General features: G+C 38.2%; 1 protein-coding gene across 1 annotated transcript in view; it reads right to left on the minus strand.

The window, feature by feature from the left end:
• Window positions 1-18,383, minus strand: part of CCND3 (cyclin D3) — a 74,682-nt gene extending 56,299 nt beyond the window's left edge. The window contains exon 1 of the mRNA XM_039340267.1: window positions 18,210-18,383. The gene's annotated coding sequence lies outside the window, so the exon portion shown is untranslated. The remainder of the gene's footprint in view (window positions 1-18,209) is intronic.
• Between the last annotated feature and the right edge of the window lie 3,437 nt (window positions 18,384-21,820).

The raw sequence follows: 21,820 nt of genomic DNA on the forward strand, positions 1-21,820 counted from the left end.
CACTGAACAGCAAGTAGTGTGGCCAGTGAAGGATCTACTGTGGGTTGTGTCTCTCTCAGCACAACAAACCTCAAAGGATCTCTATGGAGATTCTCAATCATCATAGTCATGGTTGTCCCAAAGGGGTTTCTTCCAAAAGGCAACTGGACTTTCTTGTTTTCTTTGAAAATGTTTTGCTTTTCATGAAAGAAGCTTCTTCAATTCATTCATCTTCAGAACTGCAGAAGCTTCTTGGATAAGAAGCGAAACATTTTCAAAGAAAAAAAAATCAAGAAAGTCCATTTGTCTTTTGGAAAAAGCACCTTTGGGAAAACCCTAAATGACTGGGGAAAACTTGGAAGAAGGAATGCTATGTATGTTACTTGAAATTCCTGCAGGAAACAAAATATATAAAATCAAGTTTGTTATCTGTTACATAAATTTGGGGAGAGATGACTTGAATTGTTGATTAATATAGAAATAAAGAACCCTATCCATCGCTCCATCATATTGTACTTCGATAGGAAGTTGATTAATCTTTATTGCAGAAAGAAAATCAGAAATTTAAAATTTTACTGAACATGCTAAACCTGGTTAACAAGCCTGGTTTCAAAAAACTAGTATGATGTATTTTTAAGGTGCTGGACAGGGAGTGTGGACACTTGAATTCACCCTCAAGTTTGTCCATAAACTTGAGGAGTCAAAACTTGAAGACATCCCCTCTCACACCACAAAATATCTGGCTTAGACATGGATATTTCATGAATGGCCTTTTCTGATGATCATTCTACAGGTCATTATAGACACTTTCCTCAGTATCCTTGCCACGTAAAGAATATTTGTCAATTGAATCAAGTTAGTGATCCATGCAGCTCAGATTTATTTATTTATTTATTTATATATATTATTACTGGATCTATACCTTGTTTGTTCCAACATTTTATACAGCTTACAACAATAAAATATGAAGCAAAAATTTAACAAAGCAAACATTATTTTCAATGATTGAAAACAATCATTAAAGGATTGGCAAAAGAGATAAGTTTTTATCATCCAAATGTAGGTAAGCAGAAACCAAGCACACTTCCACAGGGTGACATTCTATAGCCAAGGAGCTGCTCAGGAAATGGTTCTTTCCAATATATATTATAGTGGAATTTCTGACCAAAAGGCATCTTTAAAAGGTCTTTTTCCACTGATCTAAGCAATTAGTCAGTTTCATAGTAGATAGGAGAAATGGATGGACTTTCCAGTCCAGGGGTGTCCAACCTTGACAACTTTAAGACTTGTGGACTTCAACTGTTGAAGTCCACAAATCGACTGTTGAAGTCCACAATTTTTAAAGTTGCCAAGGTTGGACAGCCCTGTTCTAGTCAATGAAACAAACTATGTCTAAGGAGATTGTCAGTCATCCAGGTCATGTCCAGTTGCCTTTTGAAAAAAAAAAAGTACCTTTGGGGAAACTTCCTATATATTACACAATGCCATCTTGTGTCCCTCTAGCTCTAGGCTGTTGCACCACAGGGTAGACCAATGGACAGACTGGAAGATAATGATTTGTATTACAGCCTTGTTTCTCTAATACAGTGGTTCTCAACCTTTTTAATGCCGCGACCCCCCAACCGGTTGTAAGTCGAGGACTACTCAACTGGTGCAGCACCGTTTGCAGAATGGGATTTTTGGCGGGCTCAGCAGGGCAGAGACAGCCTGGACAATTCCTATTGGCTTTTGGAAGCCAATAGAATAGACTCTATTCAAGAGAGTCTATTCTATTGGCTTTCAAAAGCCAATAGAATAAAAGGGAGTAGCACAGCTAAGGAAAAGGGGGAAAAAATGGCAGACTGCATTGTTTGACGACCCCCGTGAAATGGTCATTCGACCCCAAATGGGGTCCCGACCCACAGGTTGAGAACCACTGCTCTAATACATGCTGAGTCAATATTTTTATTGTGGGTTAAATTGTGGATAATAGCAGTTTTGCCAGAATTTGATCTGGTATTAAGCAGCTTTAGGTTGGAGTACTCACCATCTATGTCACTTATACTTCTTTGGTCATTCTCCAAGGTAACCTACCTGAAAAAGCCAGGAACTGAATCTGGCATCTTTTGTATGAAATAAGATATACTGTACTATACCAAGATATGACTCTTCCACAGGTTTATTTGAGCCATTTTACTTTGTTGATGTTCCAGCTCTCAACCTTTGTTATCCCACTATAATACTATCAGGGAAAATTCAAATACAGTCTTATATAGCATGCTTATAGTTTAGCCCTTTGCCTTGTTTTTGTCAGTTGTTTTCTCTATCGACCCTAAGTCAATTCTACTGTGCTAAATGTTTGCCTTTAGTACAATCTGACCTACAGAGGTTCCTATGTCTTACCTCTCCCCACAAAATAAAATAAAATAAAAAAACAGGCAGGCAAACAAAAAAACGGGCTGCTATTTCGGTCCAGATGCCTCCTGTGCCAGATGTGGCTTTTCTTGGGTATTTACAAGTGATTGGTTCAATGGAAGTAAGTTGTCTCAAATAGAACAGGTGTCTGGCCCTTTCAGCCAAGATGCATTTTTCTTATGATTATATCAACAAACCTATTTCAACTGCCAATGCCAGATGAGAAGACTCCATTTATTCAAAGAGGAAAAGAAACTGAGCTCAGAGGCAGTGGCAGTTGTTCGCAGGTGAGGCACAAGCTGAAGAATCTTGCTTCGTTATAAGAATGAAGGCCCTATTAGTTTTTTTTTTTGTTACAGATAAATAAATGAAAATGGAGACAAAATAGCCAATCTCATTGAAAGACAAACTCTGCAAGATGAGTTCATCTCAACCCCCCCCCCCCCGAAATTGCAATATCGGAGGAGAACTTAGTTTAAAGTAGCCAAAACAACAACAACAATAACGACCTATTGAACCTATTTAGACAAGCACATTTTACTGATTTTTATTATAATTGTATTACTTCTACTGTTAAGAGGCATAAGCTTTTGTGACCCATAGTTCACTTTATCAGGTCAATAAAATTGTAAGTCTGAATAGCTGTTACCAGACTCCTTCTAATTTCTGAATTAGCAAGCAACTCTCTGACAACTGCTTGCCCATTCACATTTGTATATATGCATTGTATTCTTGCATCTTTTAACATAACTGAAACAAATCAAGAGTATTTCTCTTCAGTCTCACTACATACTGTACTTATTTGCTTTAGCCTCTAACACAGGGGTCCCCAGCCCCCGATCTGTGACCCAGTGCCAGGCTGCAGCCCTTTTGGAACTGGGTTGTGGAAATGGTGCGCGTGCACAAAGCTGCATTTGTGAAAGCAAATGATTTAAATCAACAAAAGGCATTGTATGACCATAGCTTTTACTGTTTTTAAGGGGGGAACCACCGTAGTGCTGTTCTATTCTGATTTCATTGCCCTCCTTTGGGAACTTCTGGAAACTGTTGGTCAACAAAGTGAAACCATACTTACCATCAGAGCTGCCATTGGCTTGCAGCACTAGTCAAGGATGGCCCTCTTTCATTACTGATTGTTCCCTCTCATTTCACTCCACATATCTCTTACCTGCCTGTGACCAGTCAGCTGCCTATTAGCATTCTTTAAGTCAGTGGTTCTCAATCTTTCTAATGCCGCGACCCCATAATGCAGTTCCCCATGTTGTGGTGACCCCCAACCACTTATACATCACCGGGTGCCAGGAACGTGGCCAAAGAAAAGGGGGAAAAATGGCAGACAGCCTTGTTTGGCAACCCCCATGAAATGGTCGTTCGACCCCAAATGGGGTCCCGACCCACAGGTTGAGAACCACTGCTTTAAGTAGACTGTGAGGCTACAGGCATGTCCTTGTGCATCTACTACCGTAGCTATTAGTTGGGCAAATTGACAGGTGGCTAACCATAGCATTCCTGGCATCTTCCATGACTAGCCTAGCTCTACCTAACCCATACAGTAGGAATAATTAATGGTTCTTTTTCTGCTGGCAGGTAATGCATGGCAAGAAGCGAAATGAAGCCAGGAGAACCTTTCAGTTAAGTTCCTTAACTTGTTCCTCAGTAGACTAGTAAAGACAGCACATTGTTCCTGTGGAAGAATAAGGTTTTGTACAAAGCGGCAAATTTTATGTCAGCATAATTTTCTGCTGGCTAAAGAGCTAGATCACAATTGTTCAAGCTGTGGAGTCTAGATTGCTGATTAAGAAGCAAAGTACTACAGAATAAATTGACTGAGTTTGAGTGAACTTGCTCTTAAACAAATTTTCATGGAACCACAGAAAGACAATTTGCAAAACCTAGACTGGATGATGATACCTTAATGGAACCACCCATAGTATTGTTTTTCTATTTCTTACTAATATTCTCAACTTTGACTGACCTGGTTCTTGGCTGTGCATGCTCCTTGTATTTTTGATCCTGGCTTGTAGAGTATTGGACAGAGAAGAATAAACGGATGTCTACAATCTGTTCTGGAGGAAGCCACACTTCTCCCTCAAAGAACTCAATTTGTAACCTTAGGGTGCTCCTGGACCCACCTATTGGGTCTTTATCAAGTGAAATGGTACTTGTGGCCCAGAATGCCTATTAACATTTTAAAGTGATATTCTAGTTATTACCAGGAGATAATTTGGTAACAGCAATCCATACTAGAGGAATCTGATTGAATTACTATTGTTATGTTGTGAACAGAATTACCATCAATTATGGGATCAAATATGGTTGTGTGTATTTTAATTGGAAATATCTTTATATACTGGTAATTTTCATTTGCACTGTTTCAATTTCCTATAAAGCTCTTCATAGGGGTCTTGGTATGTGCTGATATGGACCCTGGAGTTCACTTTGGCATTTGCCAGATATCCTTTGAAGCATTCAGGTTGGCTTACTGTGGAGATGGTTTTTGGTGTTCCAAGAAAGCTGATACAATAAAAACTTGGGTAGTTTAAAAAAAATATTATAAAGATAAGATTATAATTAAAACTGTGTGTTTCTACTTCATTAACTACTCAAAATCCAGAACTATTTTCTATAATGTATTTCCCTTGTTTCTTCAGCTAACTGGGCTATTGTGACATATTTTGAATATGGTTGTATAAGTATCATTAGCACCTACTAACTACAGTCTTGTTTTGTGTGTGTGTGTGTATATATACACACACGCACGTATACACACACACACACACACACACACAATCATGCTAGGTTTCTTTATGAAATAAATGGCAGAAGGTCCAATTAACAACAATATTTAGTAATTACATGCTTATTGTTTTACTCGTCTTATTTAAAAAAATGCTTTAGGCAATACTACAGCTTGAAAACATTGATTAGAGAGTAATACTGATTGATTGATTATATTTATTCTGCCTTTATCATTTCTATAAATAATGGAAGGTGGCAAATATACGCAATACTCTTTCTTCCTCCTATTTTTATCCCAAACAACAACCCTGTGAGGTTAGATTGAGTTGGGTTGGGTTGAGAGAGAGTAACTGACCCAAAGTCATCCAGCTGGCTTTCGTGACTATGCAAATATAAATAAGAAGTTTTTTGTTTGTGTGAGTGTGTTCATTCATTCCTAGACTTAATAGCTGCAACTCATTTTTTAAAAAAGCAACAAACAACAGTGTAGGAATCTCTCTACACAAACCACCAAAGATGTCCATAAAACTGGCCACTAAGATGAATCTTTAAAATTCAACAGAAAAGAAACAGCCTTTTCAGAGACCTGCTAACAATATTTAAGGAGACAAATATAGACCCAGAGAGGAAGAGCAGATGATGTAGAGGAGGAGACATAAAGAAAAGAAGGATGAGATACATTTACCACAGTCCCCAGAGTAGTGAGGGTAAACAGACAAATGTCAATGAAGCTTGTCTTAGCCTCCCAGCTGGTGCAGATCCCCAGGGTGGCTCGTGGGCTGTGTCTTGGCAGCAGGGCTTCACAAGGCTTTATCGGCAATTATTTTCACCCTTTCAACTGAGTGTATGACTCCCAAAAGGGTGGGAATGTGACTACTGTGATGTGTTCCTATATTTGCCTATTGTTGTGCTTTCATTCTTCTGTTGGAAATGACAGTGCTGACAGATACATATACTGCCCATCCAAAGAGCAATTATATTGGTTGGTTGTATAGACTCAAAACATTTTCTCTTTTCTCCCTGCATCCATAAATATTAATTATTTTCTGACTTTATAATTTCTTGCCATTCACATTGGCACCTGACCACCTTGGCAAAACAAGTGCTATTCCTGCACTGTATTTAATTCCTAGTCCAAAGTTTAAACAATTTTATGCCAATATTTTCTGTACTACAGTGTAATTCTTGCTTAAGAAAGCTAGGTTCTGCAAACTTCATTGTATACTCTCTCGTCTCTACGCTTCAGATATCTAGACCAGCCTTGATCTGTCATTGGTAAATTCCCTGGGAAAGTCTTTATTTTAAGTGGGAAGACAGCAGATATTTGCTATTGTCTGTTCATCAGCCAATGATATCATCAAGTATTTTCTCTTCTCTTGCTAATCAGTGTTGGCGTATATGCTAGGAGCCTCCAACTTTGGCAACTTTAAGATTTATGGACTTCAACTCCCAGAATTCCTCAACCAGCCATACTGGTTGAGGACTTCTGGGAGTTGAAGTCCACAATTCTTAAAGTTGCTACTGATGGAGACCCTTGGCATATGCCATTAACTATTCAGGGTAACAAGGAAAGTCAGGTCACCCTATTATTGTCTTATTTCAGTACAAGAGTTCTCAGGTGAGGAAAAGCTCTCAAATTCAATTTGAAATTTGAAAAACAAGTTCTCCCTCCTCTGTCATTTATTTGTTGAAAAGTAACACTTTAAAGCAGGTGTGTTAAACTGCCGGCCCACGAGCCGGTTTCATCATAACGAAGCCGCCCCCACCCAATGCAAAAAAAAGTCGCTATATGTCATGAGACGTCACGTGATGTTGCGAGTTTGACACCTGTGCTTTAAAGATATTTACACCAACCAGAAAATACTGCAAAGTGGTCTTCAAAATCTATAGACATACCACATGCCAAAGAGTTATTGTAGCAAATCAAGAAGGAATCTTGTGGCCTGTTACTCTAACTAATTGAATATGTCATAACTCCTCAATAAATAGTGTGATGCCTGGCAGCATCAGTAGATCCACCAAGATATTCCTTGGTGCCTAACAAGTTCCTTGTTTATCTACTTTTATTTCTTTAGATTTTTTTAATTAAATGAATTAACTGGAAGCTAGTAGGCAATAAAGCACCTGTCTCAAACATAACCAGTAATTTCCAATAAAGATATTATGCTCCAGATGGATTACAGAAGCATTCTTAAAAAACAAAGTGGTGGACGGCTTCATCCCAGTGTTTGTCTCTTGACAAATGTGATTGGTTTTACCTCCCATGGTAATTGCTTTGTAAGTCTACCTGCCTTTAACTCATACTCAAAAATTCTAGTATGTCTACAGCCCTCAAAAGAGGATCCCTGAGACAAGTAATAGGAAAGGAGGAAGAATACACAGGCAGCAGATTTAAGGCATTTCTCTAACTCTGCTACTATATTTTCACTCTCCAGTCCCTGCAAACACCTCATCCCCATTATCTTAACTTCTGCTATGTCAGTGAGGGTCCTAAGTGGCCATAGAATCACTACAATGGAAGGAACCCTTTAAGCCACGGGTGTCAAACTCACTGTGTCACGTGACGTGTCGTGACGTATCATGATTTTTTTTTTGCATTGCCAGAGCTAGGGTGGGCATGGCCTCTGTATGATGCAACCGGCCCGCGGGCTGGCAATTTGACACCCCTGCTTTAAGCCATCAAAACTATTTTCTTGCTCAGTACAAGAATTCATATAAAGCATTCTGCCAGGGCTATCTAGTTTCTGCTTAACATATCCAGTAAAAGGAAGCCCATTCTCTCCCTGCACAATCAGTAAGTTATCATTAAGAGAAGTCAGGGATTTAATGGAAGCATTAATGCTCAGCAGAGTTGTCTCCCAACAGTTGTTATGGTAAACAAAATCCCATCACTATGATTTCACTTGCCTATGAAAGAAAACAGTTTCCTTTTGGAAGTTATCTACTATATATCTATATTGTTTCCTTAATTTGGTAGATGATAGACACTGGTTGCAAATTTTATAATCCAAACAAAGCCTAAGGATTCATTCTTTGGACTGGAAATTATTTCAACAAGGAAACAACTTTCTTTTTTTGTATGCTTTTTTTCATCTTCTGTAGCATAGGCCTTTATTATATGGAAGAAAAACTACAATTTAGGAGTAAAACACGTATTTTTCAAACTGTAATGAAGTTGATCAAATGCCACCTGACCTTCATAAGAAAGACAGCTACTTCTCAGAAACAGAATACACATCTATTTCAAACATGATCTTTCTAAGTAAAGAAGATCACTTTACATGCAGCAAAAGGAGAGATTCTTCACTCCTCTCTTTAGGAAGAACATTCATTCTTCTGAAAATTGCAAATAATTCTTTGAGAAAAGAGAGAAGCAAAAAGTTGAATACCGAGATCAGAGAACAGCATTCCTGAATTTTGAAGACAGATGCAATCAACAAGAAACTGAGAAGTTCCATGGATGTCAGAAAAGGACTTTAGCATCAGATATGGAGTCATCCTAGGAAACAGGAAGTTTAACAGAATTCTGTAAACTTACTTTTATTTCTGCTAAGTGTATTTTTTACTCTAATTTCTTGCCTCTTAGTGATGCTGTGTTTTTATGCAACTTGGACTCCCTTTGCAGCGCAGAGTTTCCTCAAAATAGGAGAACAGCATTATATTTTTTTTCTGTATGTTTTTTTTATTGGCGATCCCTTTAAGCTACTGTCTGACATTTAAATAACTCTATACTTCGATGTCTTTTGTGATTAAACATTTTTTCACTGTCATATTCAAACTTAAACATGATTTTTACACTTCCTGTTATTTTTAAAACAAAATTTGGTTCTATTTATCCCTTATAAGATTAATCTATTGTCCCATAAAGAAGGAAGGGAAAGGAAGGGTGATTTTCCTAATCATACATCTTAATATTATAATGCCAGAAAATATTGTGAAGTCTATCTCAGCCATACACTGGCCTAAGAGGAGAGGACAACAGCTTGCCTGCTTTCTAGAAGATAGGTGATGGCAGAGCTGTTGCGTGTTAACTCAGAAGACCTTTGAGAGAGGATGGTTCAAACCTCCAATGTTTTACCCTAGGGCAGGGGTCTTTAAACTTGGCCCTTTTATGACTTGTGAACTTCAGCTCCTAGCGTGCCTGGCTGAGGAATTCTGGGAGTTGAAATCCACAAGTCATAAAAGGGCCAAGTTTGAAGACGCCTGCCACAGGGGCTCAGCTGTGTGATAAAGTTTTCAGATTCATCTTCTGTTAAAAGGAGTGTGACTGGAAAAGACCTTACATGAGACTCTAGTTTCAGACAAGGTGCTAAGCAGAGAAGACGAACGTACGCTGACTCAAATATAGCTTTTGATTCCAAATGAATATTAGGAGATCATAGTCTTTGAAAACAAATTTGCATTATACCATCTAAATCTCAAGGCTAATTTTTTTTAATTGAAGAAATAAAGAATTTTCCAGCCTCAGTATCGAACAATGAAGGTTAATAGCAAATAGCAGGAGGGGCAAGTGGCAAAACATGCATTATGAAATTGTAACACGAGCTGCCCCTTACATAACTGCCTACTGGATTGCAGTACAAGTACAAAAAGGTGGGACTTGTATTGTGGAGGTCTTAATATATGTATTTTGTCATTTTTGTATCATTGTAGTTCGTTACAGACATTATGATTAGCAAGACCGAATGATCATTACATTTTTATTCAATATTGATTTCTCATTAGATTCCTGACTGATGCCAAAATGTTGCTTTTCTGCAGTCTTCTGGAAGTGAAATTAAAACAATGGCTCCATATAACAGATTTATTTTTCCTGATAAAAATCCAGCATTTTTTCTTATAAACAAGTAATTTTCTTATTCAAAAATATATGGAAACCTCAATTTCTCCTTATATCAATCTCCCAGTAATTTTTCCTTTTTTCTATGTTTTAATGAAACCAACTGTTGCTTCCTTGGTATAATTGGTGCAGTATTTATGAACTGGTGCAAAGGTTTAAATTCTAAACATATTGATTTGGAAGTGAAGAGTTTGGGTTCAGCCAAAACTTTGGTGACCTTTCAGAGTAAGCCCCACTAGGGGGTTTCCTTCAGGATCAACATGCATCAAATGATATTGCTAATTAAATAGTTCCTGACCTAGCAGAAACAGAATGGCTGGGTTTTGCTTTACTGCTAAAATGACTTATTACTTGCCATTCCTGCAACTGTAAAATTGCACTTCTAAAAACAGAATTAAACAAAAATGAGGAGAAACCAGAGTGCTTCTAAGGAAGAATTTAATTATTAAAATATTTACTGAGATCCAGAAATAGAAACCGATGAAGGGGAATTCAAGTATGCAGTGGCCCCATGCAAGAGAGCAAGAAGCAGGCAAAGAGCCATTTCAAAAGGATAGGACAAGGCAAAAAATACTATACGTCAAAGACAGCCTTATAAAGTCTCTGTGGCACTCTGTGCTGGAATAAAACTGGTTAGCAACAGTGATGTTATCTGGACTCTCAAAGAAGCCAAGTACGGTAAGGGTCCATTTCAGGCTAAACACTCATTTGGAAGCATCAAAGTCTCTCTCTTTTTCTTTTGCCTTAGTGAACAGACTTCGGTTGCATGCTGTGCCCGTTGGGAAGGAGGATGCCCCCCTCCCAACAAGGAACACACACCCTGCTGGTGCTCCACCCTTTCTGCGGTTTCCTGAATGCTTTGTCGTAGATTTGCTGAAGATCATTGTGAGAAACCCAAATGTGGTAAAATGCAAAGATAAGTGACCCTTTTTGAGAAAGAAAGACATGCCAATACAGGTTGTGGCAGCAAAGCTGCTACTGCTGTCATCTTGCAGCACCTTATTATTTGCAAAGCTTTCATAGCAATGCAAGAACATTGCAGGGAAGCTAGCTCCCTACCCACCATTTCATCTGTGATGGTGCAGAGGATACTTCCTTCCTTTCCACACTCCAGCAAAAGAGTATAACTTGCTTTGGTTTTTGAATAAAGATGCCCATTGAATTCTCTATATCAGTGATGGCGAACCTTTTAGAGACTGAGTGCCCAAACCACAACCCAAAACCCACTTATTTATTGCAAAGTGCCAGGGCTGCATCAACATTGTAGTGCCCTGGGGGGGCAGCGGGGGGGGGCATGAGGCTTTTCCTGCAGGGTAAGGCAGGGGGTAGGGCGGGGGTGCCATTGGTGCAGGGTAAGGCGAGGCAGGGGCGGCTGCTGCCTGACATCATCGGCCCCTGCACACAGAGGCCAGCGAGCACATGCGGGAGTGCTCTGCCACCTCTACTCAAGCTTGCCAGCCAGCTGCTTTGTCTCCTTTGTACTGCAAGGGGCTGTTGCTCCGGGTGCTGGCAGCAGCTTAATGGACCTGTGCAAGATGCTGGCGGCGGCAGGCGTGCCCACAGAGAGGGCTCTGAGTGCTGCCTCTGGCGCGCATGCCATAGGTTCGCCAACACTGCTCTATATGCATCCTATAGCAGAAGGGGAAAAAAAACTACAGTCTTACTTGCAACGTCACTTGCACAAAGTTGGTTCTTCTAACTTGTTTCTCCCACTCGCACTATTGTGCAGAATCTTCATAGTTGTTCCTTGGGGACTGGAAAAAGGAGAAATGGGAAAAAAGGAAAGAGCATCTAGATCAGTGGTTCTCAACCTATGGGTCGCGACCCCATTTGGGGTCGATCGACCATTTCTCGAGGGTCGCCAAACAAGGCAATCCGCCATTTTTCCCCCTCAGGGGGCACCGCCGCGCTGCGCACCACGCATGGGGGCGCCGCCGCGCATGCGCGCCGCGCATGGGGGCACCGCCGTGCATGCGCAGCACGTTTGTGTGACGGGGGTCGCCATCACACAAACGTTGAGAACCACTGATCTAGATGGTCATAGTGGCTATGGGAAACTAGGAGCCCCAGCCTTCCCCCTGCAGCACTAGTTCCTCAGTGCATTTTCTTGTGAGGGGGAAAAAAGGGGGATTATGGGAAATGTAGCTAAAAACCTCATCCATTCAATTGCCAGTGCAGGGTGAGGGATAGGGCAAGGAGGAGAAACTCCAGGAGGCAGGCAGCAGAACAAGACCAGAACTACTATCAAGCGGAAACTGCCAGATCCTCTTACCTCCAGAGGAAAGACAGCAAAAATGTTCTGAAGCTGTAACTGGGCAGTAGTTAACCAATTTAGTTTCTCAAAACCCAAAATCTTTTTATTTATTTGCTATACTCTGATAACTATAAAAAGATTGCTATTTTTAAATTTGTAAATGATAGATTGCATGAAGAGGATGTTAGGCTGATATTATGTGCCTGAATTCAGTGCTGTTTCTAACCTCCAAATCTCAAACTTCTTGACAAACAAATGAAGCCACTCTTTGACTGCTGATCACATGCCTTTCTATGGCAGTCTATTGACTCTATCGTTACTCCAAAGCAATTTTGGTGTGTAAATTTTAATCTGATATCTAAGGTGGATCAGTAAATGTGCAGTACCATTACATTGATTGACATGTAGAGAATTCACCATCATTTGACTTAATTTGTCAACTGAGTGATTTCTGAAAAATATATAAGATTCTTCTGAAACTCATGTTCAAAAGTAGCCCAGTTAGTTGTAGATATGAAGAAGGGATTGCAAGAGTTATTGGGAGCATTGGAGGAGTCATCCAAGCGATTGTCAATGGAGTATTCCATTCTATTAGCATCTTGTGGATTACCTTCTTTTCAGACTCCATCCTTAAGAAGTCTAGGATTGCCTGAAGCTTAGGAATGAAAAAGGCTAACTGAAAACATGGTCAATAGTGAGTGACCTCTGTCCACCTGGAAGTAACCAGGTATAGATATGGAGAATAGATGTGCTGGGGCAAACTTCAGAATTGCAAGTTGTGAATGGCCCAAATGTAATAAGAACAATTATCATCATGACTTTTAGTGCTTCCAGAACCAGAATGGGGGGGGGGCGCAAAATGGTGTCCTCCTCCTTCTAATCATCCTTCTTGTGGTGCAGGATGGCACTCTTTCCAAAGAGGGCTTAGCTTGTGTCCATAAGGATCCTGCTTAAAATGATATGCACTATGCAAAGTATCAGCCAGGCAATTTACAGGTAGAAGTCTGATGATTAGTCTGTCCTCCAGCCAATGCCACAATGGCCTGGAGGACAGTGACTATCCACTGGAAGATAGAGGCATGCTCGACAGCTGATTAAGATGGCCAGGAGGAACTGAAGCAAACAAATAGTGAATGAAGGGTGCCACATAGTATCCACAGGAAAAGAGTACTTTAAAATCAGAACATAACCTTAAAATGTTCAGCTATAGGCTGAGGATAATATGCAGACAAGTTTGTTACTTTTGTTGGTGTAGCAATGTGTATAATCTGTCATAGTATCACTGTGTACATTTACTTCCAACACATCTCAACTTGTCATTAGTGAATGGATGATCTGTCAGATTATGAAACACATAATGGATCTTGGACTTTAGAAGCTACTTGGTGAATTTATCTGGCTGTGGAATCTTAGTTAATATGATAGACATGCTATGGAATCAGGAAGACATGCCATTGTGAAAGGAATATATAGGAGGAAGGGTACCTCCTATAGGAAGAATGGTATATGTGTGTGTCAAAAAAATCAAGGTGGCATCAGTGCAATCAAAACTCTGCTCCATTTTTAGATGTACTGCATGTGCCACACAGACATGAAAAAAGGACAGGGCTTCCATTGCATCGATGCCAATGCCAGCTTGATGACTCTTGGGCAGATGAATAGAATAGAATAGAATAGAATAGAATAGAATAGAATAGAATAGAATAGAATAGAATAGAATAGAGGTCTTCTAATCCAGCCCCCTGCTCAAGCAGGAGAACCTGTACCATTTCAGACAAGTGACTGTCAAGTTTCTTCTTAAAAACCCCCAGTGATGGAACACCCACAATTTCTGAAGGCAAGCTGTTCCACTGGTTAATTGTCCTCACTGTTAGGAAATTTCTCCTTAATTCCAGGTTGCTTCTCTCTTTGGTCAGTTTCCAACCATTGTTTCTTATCCTGCCTTCCGGTGCTTTGGAGAATAGTTTGACACCCTTTCTTTGTGGCACCCCCTCAAATACAGAAATACTGCTATCATGTCTCCCCTATTTCTTCTTTTCTTTAGACTAGCCAAACCCAAGTCCAGCAGCTGTTCTTCATATGTTTTAGTCTCCAGGCCTTTGATCATTTTAATTGCTCTTCTCTGAACTTTTTCAGTCTCAACATCTTTTTTGTAGCATGGTGACCAAAACTGACTGCATAGCATAAAGATATGAGAAATTGTGGTGTTATAGAATACCTCTCACATAAGACAAAAGAACAGAATGGTGTGAACAACAGTAAGACTGAAGTTACTAAGAATAAACTAGGAAAGTTTATGGGATTTAAATACCATAAATGGGTATAACTGTAGCACTCTAGATTTTCATTTGTGCTACATACGGAGGCCATCCTGTTTTGTTGTTACTCACTGGAAACTTCTGTGTTTGTTTTATGTCTGTTGTTGCTGAATTCTGCTCTCTGGGATGCACAATTGTCTACTAAGCACTTTATTAAGTTAAGTAATTAGTACTCATGAGTTATGTAAAACTATAGTCTCTTGTTCTGCATGTGCATACAAACCATTAACTTGATCTTGTTAGCTAATTTATGTACAGTTTTCTAAACTGTTTTCAGTTACAAATGCAGAAGAGTTTTAAGACCTATAGTATAGTTGATGGAATCAAAATGTGGACAGAGGAACATTTTGCCGTTTCAAGACTTCCCTCTAGTGGTAAATATTTGTTAAAGGTAGGAAACATAAACCATCCCTGTGAATAATTGCTCTCCTTTGTTAGCTCACTTTTTAATAGCAACCCAAAAGCGATGGTGTTTCCGTTCTAATCAACAAACACTATTATATTATTCTTTATACTTCTGTAAGGTTGACTCCTAATTCAGTATTGAATGTGCATTTTACTCTGCTCTGTGTATTCAGGTTAGCTGGTTTAATGTTATGTTCTTGAATCAAAGAGGCAGCACAAGTCCATCAGTAGAAATGGCTCTGTGCACACACCACCCATCCCCTTCTTTTTTCCACCTCCCGCTCTGAGGTAGGAAATGCTCCCTTTTCTCACCCCACTTTTCTGGAAGAGTTGAAGCAGCTGCTTTGCCCCTTAATATCATGATTGCTTAGACTGAGCAAAATTCATATTTTCAACTATGAGTTACCAATAAAAATGCACAAAGCACCTTAAAACATGTTTGCATTAATTAATTAATTAATTGTCTGAATTTATATTTCATATGTTAAGCACCAGCTGGATTGCTATTAATCTTATGGATAAACCTGGATGCAAATTGACTAAACTGTAGATTTTCTCTGAAACACTTTTTTCAGTTTTTTACCAAATAATTTAATGTAGTCTTTTTAAAAGGCTGAGATTTCCTCTGCTGATGAAAATAATTGGGACCACTCTATGTTATTATTTCTGATTTCTAGGGGAATTGCTCAGATTATCTAGTAAGGCAAATTACAATTTCTCTCCTTAAGCATTTTGTTTCGAGAATTTTCCTTCCTCATGACACAATGGAGAGGAGAGCTTCTGATATTGGCATATTTTCTTTGTAACTCAATCCCTTATTTTAACTAAAAAGCCTACAGTACTTCCCTTTCTAACCATTAAAAAATTCTAGTAATTTTATATTTTTACATATTGTATAGCATTTAGTTTTGGCCAATCACCTGCCTACCCAGGGGCAGTGCATACTGATTGTTCACCAATTAGTGAACAATTTTTCTTCTTTCCCACTGTATCTTCTTTGTTGGCAGATTGTCTACAGAAAGAAAAATGACAGGACAAATGATAGAAACACAGGAAGATTATAAATCCCAGACATCATCATTTGGGACCCTCCCTAAAGCACGGGAAGCAAGGTATAACTGTTCAGTAAAAGACTCATCTGCAAATAAGCCAGTAGCCATTTTCTGCGCATTCAAATTTGCAGATGTTCCAAAACCAGTTTAAAGTCCAAATATTTAAAGATTTTTTTTAAAATAAACATTGATATAAAATACAATAGATTGTATTCAGTTTTGAAGTTCCTTTTTTTGGCTTGGTTCTTTAACCCAGAGACATACAATTTGTGGGTTCCTTTGTGCTCTCTGAGATTGGCTGTTTTCAGAGAGCAGCAAGGACCACGCAGTTCAACTCTGAGCTACAAACATTTTTTTCTATCAGACACGTGTGACTCACAGAAAATTTCAGTTTGGCCCAGCACAGCTCCCTAAAGGCCAGAAATTAAAAAGGTTGATGTGATACAAAAGGAAAATGATTAAATATGTTGGGATTAATATTATTTGCTATGTTTAATAAATTAATATAAATTAATTCAATTAAAATGTATTTCTTTCTGTAAACAGCTGTCAACATGCCTGTTATTTGATCACTACGTGCCTACTCAGAAATAAAAAATATGAATATGATTACAACATGTTTTCTTTTTTGAGGGGGTGGGGGTGGGGGAAACTATATCTTATCAAACAAAGAAAGTTCTAGTAAATATATGAAGATATGAACTGTATGAATAGAACTGCGCTGCAAGCTACTTAAAGCTGGGTCCAAGAAATGAAAATACTGAAAACTATAGTTCTAAATAATTTGAGAAAAGGAATTCACTCACCAAAAGTGCTACTACGGTAACTACTGCTAAGTAGGCATTCTGCATGAACCAGCAATTTTATTGCTATAATATTTACTGTTAAATTAAAAACCCAGCCAAGATTCAGGTGGCTATCACACACAGCTGTAATGATTTGAAAACATTTTTCTCTACACTGCACCCTTCTGATGTATGAAATGAAACTCTTACTATGAAATCAAATCGGATAATATGCACACAATGTTTCTAGTAATTCACATACCAGTTGGCAACATCTTAATTTGAGCTCCCTTGATTGGAATATTATATAGAAGTTATTGAAAGACAGTAAAATGGACATCAACACTCTCATACCCTGCTCTAAGTTGTGACAGCAAGTTTAAATTTTTGAATTGAAACAAAATGTAAACAATCAAGGAAAAAAACATTTTAAAACTGGCATGCCACTGACTTCTTAAAAGTCAGGATGCCTAGTCAAAATTAACCTGGAGGTACATTTCTTATCACTTTCTAAAAGAAGAAAATTCAGAAGCATAATAGATAAAAGGTTGTGAATTTCATAGCTGAGACAGAAAACTACAAATGGGCAAATATGATCTAGAAATACACGACTCTCCCATAAGCCTGCCAGATATTCATAATGAAATTATATTTAATTATTTGGGAAAGAAAGAGAACATAGGCTATTTTTAAAAATGCTTTCACCAACATTACACCATAAGATTTTTTTTTTTTGTAACAGTTCTTAGTGGCACAAGAAATCTCCATCAATATCTACCGTACCTCCAAGCAAACTCTTCTTTCACAGCAAAATAACTACAAGCAATAACTCTTTTATGCCACCAGCACAGGAAACAAAAATCAGAAAAGATATGTCCAAGATAGGAGCAGTAAGCTATACAGCAGGATTTAGGAGTTTGATTTTCTTCAAAAATCAATGATCAAATACTAAACTATCTGCAGGTATGCATGCATGTTAGGTAAATAGTGCCCTGTATACACAAACCAAATATTCATAAATATTTTACATGCAGGAGGGAGCAAACACAGACATAAGGGAACAACAATAAATGCACAAAAGTAGTATATACAGGCACTTTAGTTTGGTATGCATTCAAGATACAATTGATTATGACTTGCCTTTAAACTTAAATCTTATTTAAGAGTGAGCCTACCTACCATTTAAATTAATGAATTTAAATTACGGATGATTTAATATGGAAAATGACTAATTTAAATCATGCTGATTTCATATGATTCTACTGTATGAAATTTGGTTCCAACCTAATTACATATCATCTAGGACCAGACAATGTCAGATCTGATTATAAAAAATGTGTACTATTTTTTTTTTTGGAAGGATCCTACTCTTTTAATTTTTTTGGGAACATGCACTCAAGTGTTTTGCTATTTACAAGTTAAAGAAACTGAGTAGTTTCCTACCTTATTGTTGACTGTCAATAGTTCTCCTCTGTTTTTTTTAAAGAAGCATTTCCTATGCTCCAACTTATTTTTCAAAGTTCAAGCTTCCTAATGTTCTTGATGCTGCTAAACCTATGTTGCTTGGAATGGTGTTGCAATTTAAATCGACTCAGAACAGCTTTCTCTGATAGTTGTTTACATTTCCATGTTTCAGCATTTTCATTGGTTGGAGCAATACCTTCTCTCTGCCACATGTGTGATAGTTAAACAGGAAGTGGGGTGCTGAGGGGCTGTAAAAGGTTTCCTGTTGTACAGTCTGCAATATATGCTTTGATACTCAGAAGAGTTCTGTCAAAACAATTACTAACGTAGAAGAAAGCAAACCAGAAGAAAATATATTTGGTTTTAAAAGAGAAAATGAAACAGCACTGTAATTTTCCCACTGCAACAATGACCCAACCCTCCTCCCCAAAGAGAGATGAGAATGTTTATAAAACATATTTTTAAAATGTACATATGTCCTGCAGAATGATGGACTTAAACTGAATTGTGGGATGTTTTGAGTCCATTCTGAGCAATGGGCATTGCTCAGATGATACAGTGTATGAGACTGGATAGGAAATATAGTGTAAGAAAATTGATTGAAACCAAGCCCAAATGGGTATTGGCAAATTTTAGCAAACGACGGATGTGGAATATCATCAATTTGTAGCTTTAAAAATGCACCCTTTGGAACTCCAGCTGTGTTTTTCACTTAAGGACATCCAATTATACTATCTGGCAGACTCCGATCTGAATATACTGGTTCCTGGTTTTGAATATAAATGATCACTGCAGCTTTTGCCAAAAGTTATTTGAGTCTTTTCCTAAACCACAGCTGGCCCATACAGAACTAGGAAAGATGCTATCGTGCAGCACAGTCATTCCAATTCCGTAAACTCCCTTTAGGCTTTGGAGCCCAGCAAGTAACTGAAAAAGACAACCATCCTTTCTGCTCCAGCCTGCCTTCATACAGAGGAACAAAACATATAATTTTACAAAGGACTGTTTCTTCCCTTCACCCTTATGTTAAAAACTTTTACATAAAAATATTAAAGATAGAGGAGCTTTGTCCCTTTGTGACCTAGAGTATCATAAACAGCTGCTTAAAAGAATCACTTCTTTGAATGACTGTGGGAGGTAAGTAACAGTATATTACTGGAATATTGCCACAGTTCTCTGCTATTTGCTCAATAATTTTGTTCTTTTCTATGGATATTTTCCAGGAATTCTGAACACACAAAGGTGAGATACAAAGTAGGTGGGATGAGAGGCCATATACATAGGACTCTTCCTTGAAATAATACTTGAACTCTGGCCGTTATCAATGGATAGAACACTATCCTGCTGCTGAACTATATACACTTACATAAGTTACATTTATGTAGCAAACATTTCAAAATACTATCCAACAAGCAATGTTTCTTGTAACTTTCAAAAGATATCTCAAAATATATATGAAAGCAAATCTATATTAGGGAGCTAGCAAAGTATAGTAGTTAAGAACTCAGAATCCTAGGACAGGAAGGGACCTTGGGGGGGTCTTCTAGTTCAACCTCCTGCTCAAGACAAAAGTCTTGTACCATCCCAGCCGAAAGGTTCCAGTCTATTTTTGAAAAACTCCAGTGATGGAACACCCATAACCCCAGGAAGCATGTTATTCCATTGATTAATTGCTCTCACTTTCAGAATTTTTTTCCTTACTTTTAGATTGCATCTCTCTTAGACAAGCTTCCACCCGTTACTTCTTGTCCTGTCCTCTGTTGCTCTAGTCTAGAGAATAAGTCTTTCTTTGTGACAGTACTTCAAGAACTGAAAGACAGTTATCAAGTCTCCACTGATCCTTCTGTTTGATAGGCAAGACATACCTGTTCGTCATACGATTTAGCCTTCAGACCCTTTATCATCTTTGTTGCTTTTTTCTGCACACTTTTCAGGGTCTCAAAATCTTTTTGTATCATATTGCATCCAGACCAGATCTGGATGCAATATTACAAGTGTGGTCTCACCTGTGTGGTGCAAAGCGGTACTATCACTTCTTGTTGTCTTGACACTATCCCTCTATTGATGCATGGATCAACTCAGCATGGCAGAGTTGCAATAAAACTGCAATACTGTTTTCTAATTTGGCAGCCACCAACAAACAAGGTACACTGAGCATTAACAGAAAAAGAAAAAATCTCAAAAAAGAAGGGACTTAAGGCAGAAAAGGCTTAAGAAAGAAATGATGAAGCATGCTAGTAATAGTATAGAATAAAATATTAGCAGGTTATTGTAATAGAGTACTAGTGACGTGATCAAGTTTGACATGTGTGGTACAGAGCATAGTGTAAGCATTGTCATAGTATATTGCAATGGTAATTATTTGTCAAATTTGGAAAGCATCCATCTTGCTAATAAGCAACTAACAGTGTCCAATTAAAACATAAAAACATATTGTGTTCCAGTGGGAGACAATTTAAACAAGGATAAAATTATATAAGGTTAAAAAGATGGAGAGAGGGCATTCAAGACACCATCCCAAGGTTATATTCTTCTTTGTGAACCTAACTGAATCAGCAGAATCAGATGTTCAAATATTTCTCAATGGCCAGGAGAGTGGGTGCCCACCATGTATTACTTAGTAATAGTTTGGGGTTGCAAAAGAATTGAATATAAAAAGAATTGCATACCACTTTTATATGATTTTACAAAATAAACCATTTTCCCAAACCTTATAGGGAGATATAAAGAAACCAAAGTCCAATACTTTTCCTTGTCTCTTGAAACTGGATCAGTTTAATTAAGTATAGTTTAAGAAATAGCCAGTAACAATTGTTGATAGTGGTGGGATTCAATCAGACTCAAAGGATTCATTAAGTACTGTACATGAAAAGTAAAAATCTATAACAGAGAAAAAACATAAGCTGCCTCTGATAAGACCTGTCTGGATCTTCTGACATACAACATGAAGAAAAGTCATGATGTAAAGGAAGGGAGTACAAAGAATTTTTGCTTCTGTTTATGTAAAATGGATAAGGAGAATTTTGTTGGGTTCTTGGTGCTCTCTGAACTTGTTTTATTGCAGTCTAATAACAACAATAACAATAACAACAATAATAATGATAATAATAATAATAATAAAGTTGGAAGAGACCTTGGAGGTCATCAAGTCCAACCCCTTGCTCAGGCAGGTAACCCTATACCATTTCGGACAAATAGCTTTCCAGTTTCTTCTTAAAAACTTCCAGTGTTGGAGCATTCACTGCTTCTGGAGGCAGGTTGTTCCACTGGTTAATTGTTCTGTCAGGAAGTTTCTCCTTAGTTCTAGGTTGCTTCTCTCCTTGATTAGTTTCCATCTATTGCTTCTTGTCCTGTCTTCAGGCGCTTTGGAAAATAGCTTGACTCCCTCTTCTTTGTGGCAGCCCCTGAGATATTGGAACACTGCTATCATGTCCCCCCTCTTTCTTCTCTTCATTAAACTAGACATACCCAATTACAGCAACCGTTCCTCATATGTTTTAGCCTCCAGTCCCCTAATCATCTTTGTTGCTCTTCTCTGTACTCTTTCTAGAGTCTCAACATCTTTTTTACATCATAGTGACCAAAACTGG

The sequence above is a fragment of the Crotalus tigris genome, unplaced genomic scaffold (assembly GCF_016545835.1).
Source record: "Crotalus tigris isolate CLP2741 ecotype Arizona unplaced genomic scaffold, ASM1654583v1 scf7180000017550.10884619, whole genome shotgun sequence".
In the NCBI taxonomy this organism is placed as follows: domain Eukaryota; kingdom Metazoa; phylum Chordata; class Lepidosauria; order Squamata; family Viperidae; genus Crotalus; species Crotalus tigris.